Below are 13,428 nucleotides of genomic sequence, written 5' to 3' on the forward strand. Positions count from 1 at the left end.
TTCAGTTGGCATGGAGATTCTGAGGCGTCAGTAGTACCATTCCTGGTTTGCAGGTCAGGAAACTGAGATTCACAGGAGACTTGCCAAAGTTTTGCAGTTAATAACTGGCAAAGCCAGGGACCTAAATGCAGGTCTACTTATTAACTCTGGGCTAGAGGGAAAGGGCGGAGAAGGCAATGGCACCCCACTCCAGTACTCTTGCCTGGAAAATCCTATGGATGGAGGAGCCTGGTAGGCTGGAGTCCATGGCGTCGCTGAGGGTCAGACACGACTGAGCGACTTCACTTTCCCTTTTCATTTTCATGCATTGGAGAAGGAAATGGCAACCCACTCCAGTGTTCTTGCCTGGAGAATCCCAAGGATGGAGGAGCCTGGTGGGCTGCCGTCTATGGGGTTGCACAGAGTCGGACACGACTGAAGTGACTTAGCAGCAGCAGCAGAGGGAAAGGGTAGGAATCGGGGTCTCTGAAGTTGTTTCAGCATTCCCTGCCCATCAGATTCACTCCTCCTTCTCATCCACAGTGACAAGCTGGTCCGTGGACAGGCATGCACTCAGCCACCCACATGTGTTTGTTTGTGCTCTTTCCATTTGCTGGTGCTATGTCTTTCCCATTTGCTCTTTGTCCAGTCTTTCAAACTGAGCAGAGATGTCAATTTCTCTGGGAAATCCTTCCTGGCTGAATCCCCCTGTGTTGGGGGCCAGAGTGAGGTACTCCGCCCGTGGCAAAAGTCATGAGTAAGGAGGCTCCGACTTCTACTTTACTACTTTGTGCTCTCACCTACACCTCTGACTTTACAGGGGACTGTCCCCCACCACCTCTTTCGGAGAAGGAGTTAACTTAGAGCTCCAGTTAATAAAAACTCCTGGACGTGACAAGAGTGTTTTAACCTACAAACTCCTCTGAAGATTCTCTAGCCTGTCGGCCACATGTGATTGCTCACAGCCTCCCAACCGTGAGAGGCACGAGATGCTTTAAACCTTCTAAAAACAGGTTCCTTAGAAAAGTTAGAAAACTATTAGTATAAGTATAATGGGCTGATTAGAAATTGTATTGGTGAAGGGTTTTTCATTTGTTGAGCCAATGTTTGTTGCTAAGTCTCCACATCCCCTGCCCTTACACACATTAATGAATATATAGAAGAAATAAGTATTAACCTTTGATATTAATCATGTTAGACCTTAGGCTAAGTAAATTCTTTCCTTAACTAAAACCCACTATACCCTCACCCTATAGGAATGTAACTTTATTTGGGTGGCGTCTGTTTTAAGAATAATCACCCCTGGAGAAATAAGTGTTGACTGACCGCTGTCACAAGGAGAGGGTCGTAAATTGTCAGCAGGCCCCCCTGGCTAGAAGATGATGTAACACCCCTAAGACCTCTGTATACATTTGTGTGAAGCACCTGACTTTAATAAAAGTCAGGACTGCTGTCCCCGCGTGACTTTTGTATAACATCTCAGTGTATAAAAACAGACTCTGGAAAATAAAGAATTGGGATCAGTTCCTCGAAATACTGGTCTCCCCATGTCTTTCTCCCTCTCAAACTCTGGTTGAGTCTCCATCTGGAGCGTGGAACCCACCAAGCTTACTAATTTTGCCGGGGCTTCTAAGATCCGACCGGGGAGGCCTCAGTGTCTCCTCTCCTTCGGGAGAACGGAAGGACGCCTGCGGCCTACGTAAGTGGTGCAAGCTTCTTGTCTTGAAGTTTTATTGGTCTCCCGCGTAAACCAAGCTACTCAGCCTCTTTTCTCCACTGAATTTTCCTACTGAGCTATCCCCATTCTATTACTCTTTACATCTTTAATTAATATCTAATTGAAGCTACTGTATCCTGATCCTCGCCGACGCCGTCCCCGCTTCGAACTCCCTGGATCAGCCGAGGCTGGACCCCGGCACCCCTGGGTTTCCCTGACACTCACTGGCATCCCCATGACAGCACACATCACAAGGCAGTGAGGTGCCCTGTGTGCCCGTCTCCTCTGAACACAGCCTTGGGCTCTGGAGGGCATGGATGCCATGTTATTCATCTCTGTGGGTCTGGCACTGTACCTGGCACAGTGGGTGTTGGTAAAAAGATTGAATGAAAAACTTCCCTGGCAGTCCAATGGTTAAGACTCCGCTCTTCCAATGCAGGGGAACAGGTTCTATCACTGGTCAGGGGACTAAGATCTCACATGCCCTGAGGCATGGCGCATATATATATATATATGTATATGTATATATATATATATGTATATAGGTATATAAAGAGTGAATGAGTAAGAGGCACCCAGTAGAGATTGCAAACATGAATGCCTTCAGGGTCCAAGCAAGTCAGGTAAATCGGTGCAAGACAATAGGAAGCAGGAGGGGCTACAGCAAAGTGGACAGCCAGCGGCTCCCCTGAAGTATTCATATTCAATTAAAGAACATGGGTGGGTGAAATTCAGCCTTTGTTCAAAATGATAGTAATAATAATAGTTATAGTAAACATACTCTGCACCAGGAGATAAGGTGCATGGTTCAGAGTGTGGGTTCTGAAAACTGGCTGCGGGATTTAAATCCCAGCTCTCCTACCTGTTAGCTGTGAGACTTTGGTCAAGTCGCTTAATCTCTCTGAGCTACAGTTTCCTCTCTTGCACATGGAAATAATTATACCTACCTTACAGAGTTGTTGTGAGGATTCAAAGAGTAAGTACATGGAAAGTATAGAAAATGGTGCCCAGCACATGGAAAATGCTTGGGACGACAGGCTATTGCCATTCCTTGACAGCGAGTGCTCAGAGAAGGCCTCCCTGCGGAGGTGACATGTAAACTGAGCCCTGCGTGTCGATAAGGAGCCACCCATGATGAGCTCTGGGAGAAGAACATTCCAGGCAGAGGGAACAGACGGGTGAAAGGTCCTACGGCAGAAATGGCTGTGCTGGGTCTGGAGCACAGTGGCCAGAGAGGGGGGCTGGAGACAAGGTCTTGAGAGCAGACAGAGCCCAGATCACAGAGGGTCTTCTAAGCTGTGAAAAGAATATTCTTGTGTGATGGAAGCCACTGGGGCAAGTTTGTTTCAAAACATAGGTTTTATTATTATTTAGGTGCTGTGAGGCTGACAGACCAGGAAACAACTATCATTGAGAAAACAGTTTGGGACTTCCTTGGCAGTCCAGTGGTTAAGACTCCAAGCTTCTACCACAGAGGCCACAGGTTCCATCTCTGATCTGGGAACTAAGATCCCACATGCCAGGCAATGCAGCCAAAAAACAAGAAAAAAGAGTTTGTTATACACACAGACAGCAAGAGGAGCGGGCACACCATGCCACAGAGGGGCCACGTGGGAAAGCACCAGGGTCAGTCAGGAGGAAGAGGGAGGGAGGGGAGAGTACAGGCAAGGGCCTTTATTGTGGTTTCCATGGGAGGAGGTGGTGAGAGAGCAGGCAGGCTGAGAATTGGCTGGTATGGATAATTTCAGTGGACTCTGAGGCATGGGGACTGTCTCCAGTTGTTTCTGGTCCCTGACCCTGGAGTGCATAGGGCAGTGGAATCGTGGTACTGAGTGTGAAAGCCCAACAGAGGATGTGATGGATTCAGTTCAGTTCAGTCACTCAGTCGTGTCTGACTCTTTGCGACCCCATGGACTGCAGCACGCCAGGCTTCCCTGTCCATCACTAACTCCCGGACCTTGCTCAAACTCATGTCCATCAAGTCCATGATGCCATCCAACCATCTCATCCTCTGTCGTCCCCTTCTCCTCCCACCTTCAATCTTTTCCAGCATCAGGGTCTTTTCAAATGAGTTGGTTCTTCGCATCAGGTGGCCAAAGTATTGAAGCTTCAGCTTCAGCATCAGTCCTTTCAATGAATATTCAGGACTGATTTCCTTTAGGATGGACTGGTTGGATCTCCTTGCAGTCCAAGGAACTCTCAAGAGTCTTCTCCAATACCACAGTTCAAAAGCATCAATTCTTTGGTGCTCAGCTTTCTTTACAGTCCAACTTTCACTTCCATACATGACTACTGGAAAAACCATAGCCTTGACTAGACAGACCTTTGTTGGCAGTGGTTGGTTTTGCCTAGATTGGTTGGGTTTTTTTTTTTGCATTGGCTTTGTCTGAATTGGTTGGTTTGCATTTGAAAAACAGGCTCAGGGATGAGCTGTTTACTATCTGTAGGAACTAGCTACCCTAGAAGGGGGAGTCCCTCCCGGGTCAGCAAGGCCCTGATGTCAAACATCAAAACACAGCAACTAAAAACACAGGGTTAATATGGAATTGCAGCCGAGGTGGCATGGGGTTTACATTTTATCAAATCCCCCTGGCTGCTGTGAGGACACAGTGAGCAAGAGAAAAACAGAGCCCAGAGCCCAGTGCAATGATCCAGGTGTGAGATAATGGTGGCCTGGACTGCAGAGGATGCAGGGGACGTGGGAGCTGGCTAGCATCAGGGTCTGGATGAGGCGGGGCCACAGGACCTGATGGACATCCAATGAGGACACCTTTGGATTACAAGAGGAGACCTAAAACCCATCTTGTTCTTATTTCTGGGGTTCACACCTGTGTTTCCTTCCCCAGTTATGAACTGTACTATCTCACTTTTTTGATGTTGATGGTGTAGCAAAGGGATTCTAGGAAATAATTAGAGATTGAAATAAGATGTTCAACATAGTGCCTGACACATAGTAGGTACTCAACAAATCAGTAGCCTTTTGTCCCATGAGGGAGAGTAGAAAGCCCAGCAGATCTGAAGTCAAAGAGATTGTGGTTTGGCCCCAGTTCTACCGCCCACTGGCTGAATGGTCCTGGACAAGTGATTTCACCTCTGCATTTCCTGTCCCTAATCCGGAAGCAGAAGTAAGAGTCCCTCACCCTTTTGGTGCTTGTAAGAATTAAATGAAGTGATGTACAATATGTCAGGGTCTCCATCAATAACAGTAATAATGATTGCATCTTTAGGAATGTCAGTCTAAGCCAGACTCCGGAGGTAGGGCCCAGAGTCCAGAAAAAGGGGACTGAACCCCTTTCAACTCCATCTCAGAGCACCTCTAGGCTTGATCCCTGCCCCCAGCTCCCACCCCTCTGCTGAACATCTCCTCAAAGAGCCAACAGAAGGCTGTGTTTACTCTGCCAAGCAGCATCCCTGGGGAGGGAGGTGAGGACAAATAAATTTTCCTGCCTCAGCTCTGGAAAGCAGGCTGTTAGTTACCTGTGGTTCCAGGCAGCCTGCCTGCTAGGTAAACACTTGCTAAGCTTGCCCCAGTGCTTAACCCCTTGGCACCCAGGGCTGAGGTGGAGATGTCCAGGCGTGGACAGCTCTGGGAGACTCCAGGAACTAGAGGAGGCTGGGCGTGGCTTCTGGAGCCTACAGAGAAGGTCTAATTCAGGTGAAATATTCAGGAGGATGGCACAGAATGACTTCAGAACTAGGGTTTAAATTGGCTTTACTTGGTCTGTCCAGATCGGCCATCCCCCAGTCCCCACTCTCAACTCCTGTCCCAGGAATGCAGGCTCCAAAGGAGCAGCAGGAGCTGAGAGCTCAGCCTATGGTTTTCAGCAGGTGTTCTGGTTTGTGAGGGGCTGGACCAGAGATGCCCGCTCACCTCAATCTCCTCTGGCTTTCTCCAGATAACAGAAAACCGCCATGCAGGAAACAGAGGACTGCCTCCCTGGGGAGAGGAGCCAGACCCTGGGCCACAACTGGGTGGGCCAGTTAGAAGGCAGTCTTGGGCTGACTATCATTATTCACGTATGTGCATCCCTGTAAAGTTTGCCAAGCATTTTCCCACGTGTTGTCTAATTTAAGGAGCCCCATAATGAATCTGTGAAGCAGAAATTAGCCCCCACCCTGTGATGTAGTGATTCAAAACCAGGCTCTATTACTCACTAGCTGTGATGCCTTGGAGCAATCACTTCACCTCTCTGAACCTCACTAACCTCACCTGTAGAATGGGGCTGAGAGCTGCCCTGGAAGTTTTGCTGCAAGGCTTAAATGAAACCATGGATCCAGAGAGCTCAACAGCAGCTGGCACGTGGTCAGCAAATCTGTAAGCCCTTCCTTCAGATTCCTCATTTTATAGAAGAGGAAAATGAGGCTCAGTGAACTGTCAACTCATAATCTTCAAAATGTTTTTAAAAAAATTATTCGAATGTATAGTGAGAGGCTTCCCTGGTGGTTCAGTGGTAAAGAATCCACCTGCCAATGCAGGAGACTTGGTTTATATCCTGATGGGGAAGATCCCACATGCCGTGGAGCAGCTAAGGCTGTGTGCCACAAGTGTTGAGCCTGTGCTGAAGAGCCCAGGAGCCACGACTACTGAAGCCCTCGCGCCCTAGAGCCCTGCTTCTCCACAACAAGAGAAGCCACTGCAGTGAGAAGCCCGAGCGCCACAGCTGGGAAGCAGCCCCCACTCACCACAGCTAGAGAAAAGCCCACGCAACAACAAAGACCCAGCACAGCCGTATGTAAATATGTTTTTAGAAAATGCATCATGAGCACCTGTCAAAGTTGTATTTCACTCATTCATGAGGAATCTCTTAGGATGACAAAGGTGGCTCAGAGTGGTGCGTGCTAATCCACTTCGGTAGTGTTAGACTCTTTGCAACCCCTATGGACTGTAGCCCTCCAGACTCCTCTGTCCGTGGAATCCTTCAGTCAGACTACTGGAGTGGGTTGCCATGCCCTCCTCCAGGGGATCTTCCTGACCAGAGATTGAACCCACGTCTCTTGTCTCCTGCATTGGCAGGCGGCTTCTTTACCACTAGCACCATCTGGGAAGCCCCTGCTTCAGAGGGCTCATTGATCAGCAAAGCACAGAGAAGGCTGAAAGAAGATTGCTAGTCAGAGTCCCAGCTGGCAAATGCCCTACAGCAGAGGTCCCCAGCCTCCAGGCCGAGGATGGTACCTCCTTGTCAGATCAGTGGCAGCATGAGATTGAAGACAAAGTGCACAGTAAGTCTGGATGGGAGGGGAGTTTGGAGAGTGGATACATGTGTATGTATGGCTGAGTCCCTTTGCTGTTCATCTGAAACTATCCCAGCATCGTTAATCAGCTATCTACAATTGTTGTTGTCATTAACCCAAGGACTGTAGCCCATGAGGCTCCTCTGTCCATGGGATTTCCCAGGCAAAAATACTGGAGTGCGTTGCCGTTTCCTGCTCCAGAGGATCTTCCCGACCCACGGCTCAAACCCATCTCCTGCGTTGGCAGGCGGACTCTTCACCACTGAGCCATCGGGAAAGCCCATACCCCAAAACAAAAGTTTAAAAATAAAGTGCACAATGAATGCAAGGCACTTGAATCATCCCCAAACCATGCCCACCATCCTGGTCCATGGAAAAATTGTCTTCCGTGAAACTGGTCCCTGGTGCCAAAAAGGTTGGGGACTGCCACCCTACAGCACATGACTGTAACCTTTGGGGTGATCGCTGCTGGTCAGAAATCATTTGTATCGCCATTGGACAGAAGTCCTTTCTATCTTATCTGTTTTCTGTAAGTTAGCATCTTAGTCTCAGGCTTATAAAACATCTGGACCCTAATACATAGGGAGTCATGTGACCCTCAGGGCTGCTAGATGATGCCCCAGTGGACAGATGAAGGTCAAGCACTATCCCCATTGCCTCACTTCCAAGTTCGTACACTCTTCCTTAATAAAGTCTAGTGTTGACAGGATGGGAAAGGGAAGGACTGACCTGCAACCTATATTAAGATTACTTCTGACTGAGAATTCCAGATCTTGTTGCTCTGGAAAGCCTAGTCCTGCTACTATATTAGGCTGATGGTGAGAAATTGAAGGCCCAGGAAGAAAGGGTGTGACTTGTCCAAGGTCACAAGGCATGCCTGGGGGAGAAGCAGAGGGCAGACCTGCTTTTCCCAACTCCCCTCCCAGAGTCCCTTGGGCTGCTCCCCTGGCCCTCGCCCAGGTATGAATTATCTGCTGTGGGCTTAGTGGGACAGACACATTTTAGCAGGAACTGGATTGATACTGCAGGGCCCTGTAAGTCTTCACCACGGTTTGGGGTTATCTGTGCTCCAGCAAGTGGAAGCTGAGACCCCAGAGCCTTCCAAAGCCTTCAGCCCCCGCTCCTGTTAATACTGCAGTGAGACACCCAGATGGTTCCAAGCAGGAGGAAAAAACACCAGCAGATAAGAAGCGGCAGATGGGTTTCCACGGTGATAGCTCCAAGTGTCTTTCTTCTGGAACGGAGATGGGCTTGCAGGAGGAAAAACACAGGGGAGGGAAGGAAAACCCAAATCCTGGCCACAATCTACCCAGATGGACAGCTTGGATATCTTTTGTGCAAATCATCTCCCTGCCCTGGGACCTGAGTGCGAACAGAGGACTTCATTTGTTGGGTGCCTGAGGGTCAGGCATGGTGTTCTGAATGCCAAACATTCATGATCTCATCTAATTCTCTTCCCAGCAAGCCTTTGAGGAAGGAGGTATTAGCAGCATTTTACGATGAAGAAGCAGAAGCACAGAGAGATGAAGCCGCTTGCATAGAAACACAAGCTTGCTCAGTACTCTTGACCACAGCACTCTACAGGGTGCCAAGCCCCTCTCCCCTGGGAGACTAGATATAATCTTTCTGAAAATTTCAGCCCAACCCAGAGAAGGAAGGCCCGGAGGGAGGCAGACTCAGGGTGCAAAGAGGGAACACTTCAAATCAAATACAAAGATGTTAGTACCCATTTTCTACCTGGGCACCTTGGCCAATGTGACCCCTGGCACCTCAGGTAAGAAGAAACCCCATGCTTAGGCAGCCTCCAGGCAGCGTGATGCCACTATCGAAATGAAACCAACACAGTAGCGCTCAGAGCTCCCGGATGCCAGCGAGAGCACCTCCTTGTCCCCAAATCCGAATAAAAGGCCTGCTACAAACACCCTACAGAAAACAAGACTTCTGCCTCCTCCCAGAAGCTTCCAGGCAGGAGCCAGACCCCAGGCCTCTGTCCTCCTCTCCTTGCTTGTCTTCCTCCTCCTATTCACTGCTCTCCACTCCTTCCTGCCCTCTCCCACTCCCTTCTCCCTGAAGTGTGACTTCTCTCCCACTGATCAGAGCCCAGGTACAGGACTGGAACCCCTGGAAGCTTCTATGAACCCTGAAGAGCCTGATGGAGGCCCCAGAGCACTTGGCAGAGCCCAGAGGTATATTTTTAGGATGAGCCCAGGGCAGTCCTGCCTGGCAGGATGCCCTGCTTTCTCTTCCTCCATCCAAGCCCCAGAGCAACTGTGTGATTTGCTTCTGGACAAGTCCAGGCCCCAGCTGGCCTGAGAGCCCCGCTGCAGAGATGGAAGTAGGAGAGGCCTTGTGTGCGGATGCAAGTGTGGGTGTGGGCACGAGCCAGTGTGCCCAGGGCTGGGGCCAGGGGAGCTGGAACAGGATCCATATCCCCACAAACCCCTGACCAGCTGGCCTTGGCCTCCTACCCTCCCAACGTTGTCCATCATCCATTCATTCACTCATTCAACAAGCATGTGTTGGCCATTTATTATACTAATGCTGGGGATGAGAAAGATGAATGTGATATGACTCCTAGCCTCAGAACTGAAATCCTGACCTTCTCCCCCTAATCGGCTCCCCACTCAGTTCATCTCAGTTGACAGCAGCTCCATCCTGCCTGCGGCTCAGGCTCAGGCCAAACCTCACATCCGATCCATCAGCACATTTGTTGTTTTGCCCTGGCTCAAAATAGATCCAGGATCTAACTGCTTCTTATTCCTTTCATCCATGTCACCCTGCTCCAAACCACCATCACAGCTCACCCACCTGACTCACCTGGCCCCACAGGTCTCCCTGCTTCTGTCTCTGCTGCCAAATCAGCCTCTTGCCAGAGTCTCAGTGGTGCTGGGAAAACAAGGTCAGACCAGGCATACGGCAGGCAGAGTCCCCACCCAGAACCTGCGCCCGGGCGGGGATGACCTTCCCCTAGAAACACCTTCCACTTACTCCCTCACCTCAAAGCTCAGCTTTTCCTGCTTTTTCTCTTTTTTTTAATATTTATATATTTATTTGACTCCATCACGCCTCACTTGCGGCACATGGAATCTCTTACTTGCGACATGGGAACACTTTAGTTGCGGCATGTAAAATCTAGTTCCCCGACCAGGAATTGAACCCAGGCCCCCTGCATGGGGAGCGCAGAGTCTTAGCCACTGAACCACCAGGGAAGGCCCCATGGAGGCCTGCCTGTAACATTTAACAGTGCAGGCCCTCCCTTTCTCCAGACCACTATTGCCAACTATCTCATGGGGTATGTTACTTGTCTGTTTTGTTTATTGCTGATTTTCCCTCTCAGGAAAGCAAACTCCACCAGAGCAAGATTCTGTTTGCTTGGTTCCCTGAGGGCCTGCCTGGCCCAGAGTAGGGGCTCATTAAGTAGCTGTAGAATGAGTGAGTGACTTGTGGGGTGACCCAGAAAAAAACTGTCACTGCCTCCACTTCTACCATTTCCTGTCTGTCCCCACACACGCAACCACAGTGACGTCACTGCCTCAGACAGCTTTTCTGGCCCCATGGGTTAGGCAGCCCCTCTGGGCCCGTCCATAGTCCCCTTCCCTCATCCTGTAATTGCCTGGTAGCTGACCTCTCTTTCCCTAGGACAGTGAATTTTGGGGGAGGGAGTGCATAATGTTTGTCTCACTCAGGAGCCAGAATGGTTCAGAGGTGAAAGGAATGGACAGCCTGGGTCTAAGTCCAGGCTGAGGTGTGGAAATTGAGTCCAGTCACCTAAGCTGGGGCTTCCCTGGCTGTCCAGTGGTTAAGTCCTTGCTTCCAACACAGGAGGCGCGGGTTCAGTCACTGATCTGGGAACTCAGATCCCATATACCAAGGGGCAAGGCCCAAAAAAGGAAGTTACCTCAGCTCTCTGGGTCCATTTCCTCACCTGGAAAATGGGGATAATAATAGTATCTCCCTCAAAGCCCCCTCAGGAGAGGATTAAATAAACAAATACGCTGGCACTTAGAGCCACAGATGGCACCAAGTATGTTACGAATGTTAGCTATTATTGTTCTTCAGAATTGTATCTCCAGAGCCTGGCACAAAACCTAGCCTGTACTTAGTACTTATTAAGTGTTTGCTGGATGAGGGACTTCCCTGGTAGTTTGGTGGTTAAGAACCCACCTTCCAATGCAGCAGACACAAATTCAACCCCTGGTCAGAGAACTAAGATCCCACATGCCGAGGGGCAACTACTGAGCTCTCTGGAGACCAAACACCACAAATCCCGTGTGCTGCAACTACGACCAGAAGTAGCCAAAATAAATAAATATATATATTTTGTTAAAAAAAAAACTATTTGGTGGATGAATGAATGAGTGTGTACAGGCACAGAGGAGAAGGAGCGGCATGAGAACCTAAAGGAGGGCCTAACCCAGCCGGAGAAGAGTCAGGGAAGCTTCCTGTAGGAAGGGAGCTTTGCACCAGTCCCTGGAGGAGGAGGAGTTAGTGCAGGAAGGTGAGAGGCAGCAGCAGCCCCCTTTCTCTTGCTGCAGGAGAGAGCCTGATGCCTGTGGAAAGTCAGCGCCTCCCTTAGTGACTGACCCTGTAGTGTGAAGAGGCCAGAGCCCCCCTGTGTGGGCCATTTTGAGGACATTCTTGAGTGTGTGAATGGTGCCCCACCCCAGGCTGGCTGCCCCCTGAGGCCCTAACATTCCTGTGGTGGCTCCCTCATCGTGTCAGCAGCCTTCTGAGATCAGGGGAAGGCAAGAAGGCAGGAGGCTAGGACTTCCCTGGTGGTCGAGGGGTTTAGAATCCACCTTCCAATGTGGGGTCACATCAGCAACCCTCAGAGATCAGGGGAAGGCAAGAAAGCAGGAGGCTAGGACTTCCCTGGTGGTCGAGGGGTTTAGAATCCACCTTCCAATGTGGGGTCACATAAGCAACCTTCAGAGATCAGGGGAAGGCAAGAAAGCAGGAGGCTAGGACTTCCCTGGTGGTCGAGGGGTTTAGAATCCACCTTCCAACGTGGGGGACGCAGGGCCAGTCCCTTGTCGGGGAACTAGGATCCCACTTGCCTTGTGGCAACTAAACCCACATAGCAACTACTTGGCCCTCATGCCACCCCGCACCACAACAGAGAACCCATGTGCTGCAACCAAGATCTGATGCAGTCAAATAAATAAGTAAATATTTTTAAATTAAAAAAAAGAAAGAAGCCAGGAGACTGCTACTTGTTCAGGGACCACCCCCCCCCCCATAGGGTAGGCCTGGCTTTTAACTAGGCTATAGTCTTAAAATGGATATTATTACTCCCTCCCTAGAGAAGCAGGGACAGAGGCCCAACATTGTCCAGCCAGTAAGAGATAGAAACAGAGGCCACTCCAGGTCAGACTGGGGCTCCTGGCAGCCAGTCTGTCTCTCTATCACTTCAGTAACTCCTCATGGGTGACATCACCCATTCCTGACTCCCCTCCACAGAGCACAGACCCAAGAACTGAGAGGTAGGGGGTGGCTGGGGGGGACCCTCAGTGGGGTGTGGATTAATGGAAAGTCAGGAAATGGAGCCTTCAGGAAAAAGAAAGGGCTGGTTACTCAGTCATGTCAGACTGTTTGTGGCTCCTCTGTCCATGGAATTCTCCAGGCAAGAATCCTGGAGTGGGCTGCCATTTCCTTTCTCTATGGGATCTTCCCAACTCAGGGATCTAACCCAGCTCTCCTGCATTGCAGGCAGATTCTTTACCATCTGAGCCACAGGGAAGCCCTTCACCCTCAGGAAGAACTCCACATATGGACTGGAACAAGGATCCAGTACTACAGACCCTTCCGACAGAGCTCCAGGTAAGGGCTAACCCATGGGCCTGAGTGTAAGGTGTCAGGAAAGGTGCTGAAAAAGCTGGAGCTAGAGTTGGATTGGCAGAGGGTAAGGGTGGGGGGCTGAAGGAAGAGAGACCAATCCTGGGAATAGTTGGAAGCACCTTATCCATTATCACACACCCCACACCGCAGCCACTTGATGCCTCATTATCTCATCTGTTGATGGAAGGGGTTAAAATGTGGAGAGCCTGTATCCCAGCCAGGAGCAAGTCCCCCAGCTACAGTGACCAGTGGGAAGCTCTAAGGACTCTAGTCAGGAGCTCAAGGTTCAAATCCCACCCTGCCACTCCTTAGCAGGGTCTCCTTAGAAGATACCATCCCCTCTCTGAGTTTCATTTTGCTCATCCATAGGAAATGGCAGTGATTCTCATCCCTTCATGGGAAATAGATGGGGAAACAGTGGAAACAGTGTCAGACTTTATTTTTTGGGGGCTCCAAAATCACTGCAGATGGTGACTGCAGCCATGAAATTAAAAGACGCTTACTCCTTGGAAGGAAACTTATGTCCAACCTAGATAGCGTATTCAAAAGCAGAGACATTACTTTGCCAACAAAGGTCCGTCTAGTCAAGGCTATGGTTTTTCCAGTGGTCATGTATGGATGTGAGAGTTGGACTGTGAAGAAGGCTGAGCACCGAAGAATTG

This window comes from Bos grunniens, chromosome 2 (assembly GCF_055505025.1).
Source record: "Bos grunniens cultivar Pamir isolate PY7600 chromosome 2, Bosgru_T2T1.0, whole genome shotgun sequence".
Lineage (NCBI taxonomy): Eukaryota > Metazoa > Chordata > Mammalia > Artiodactyla > Bovidae > Bos > Bos grunniens.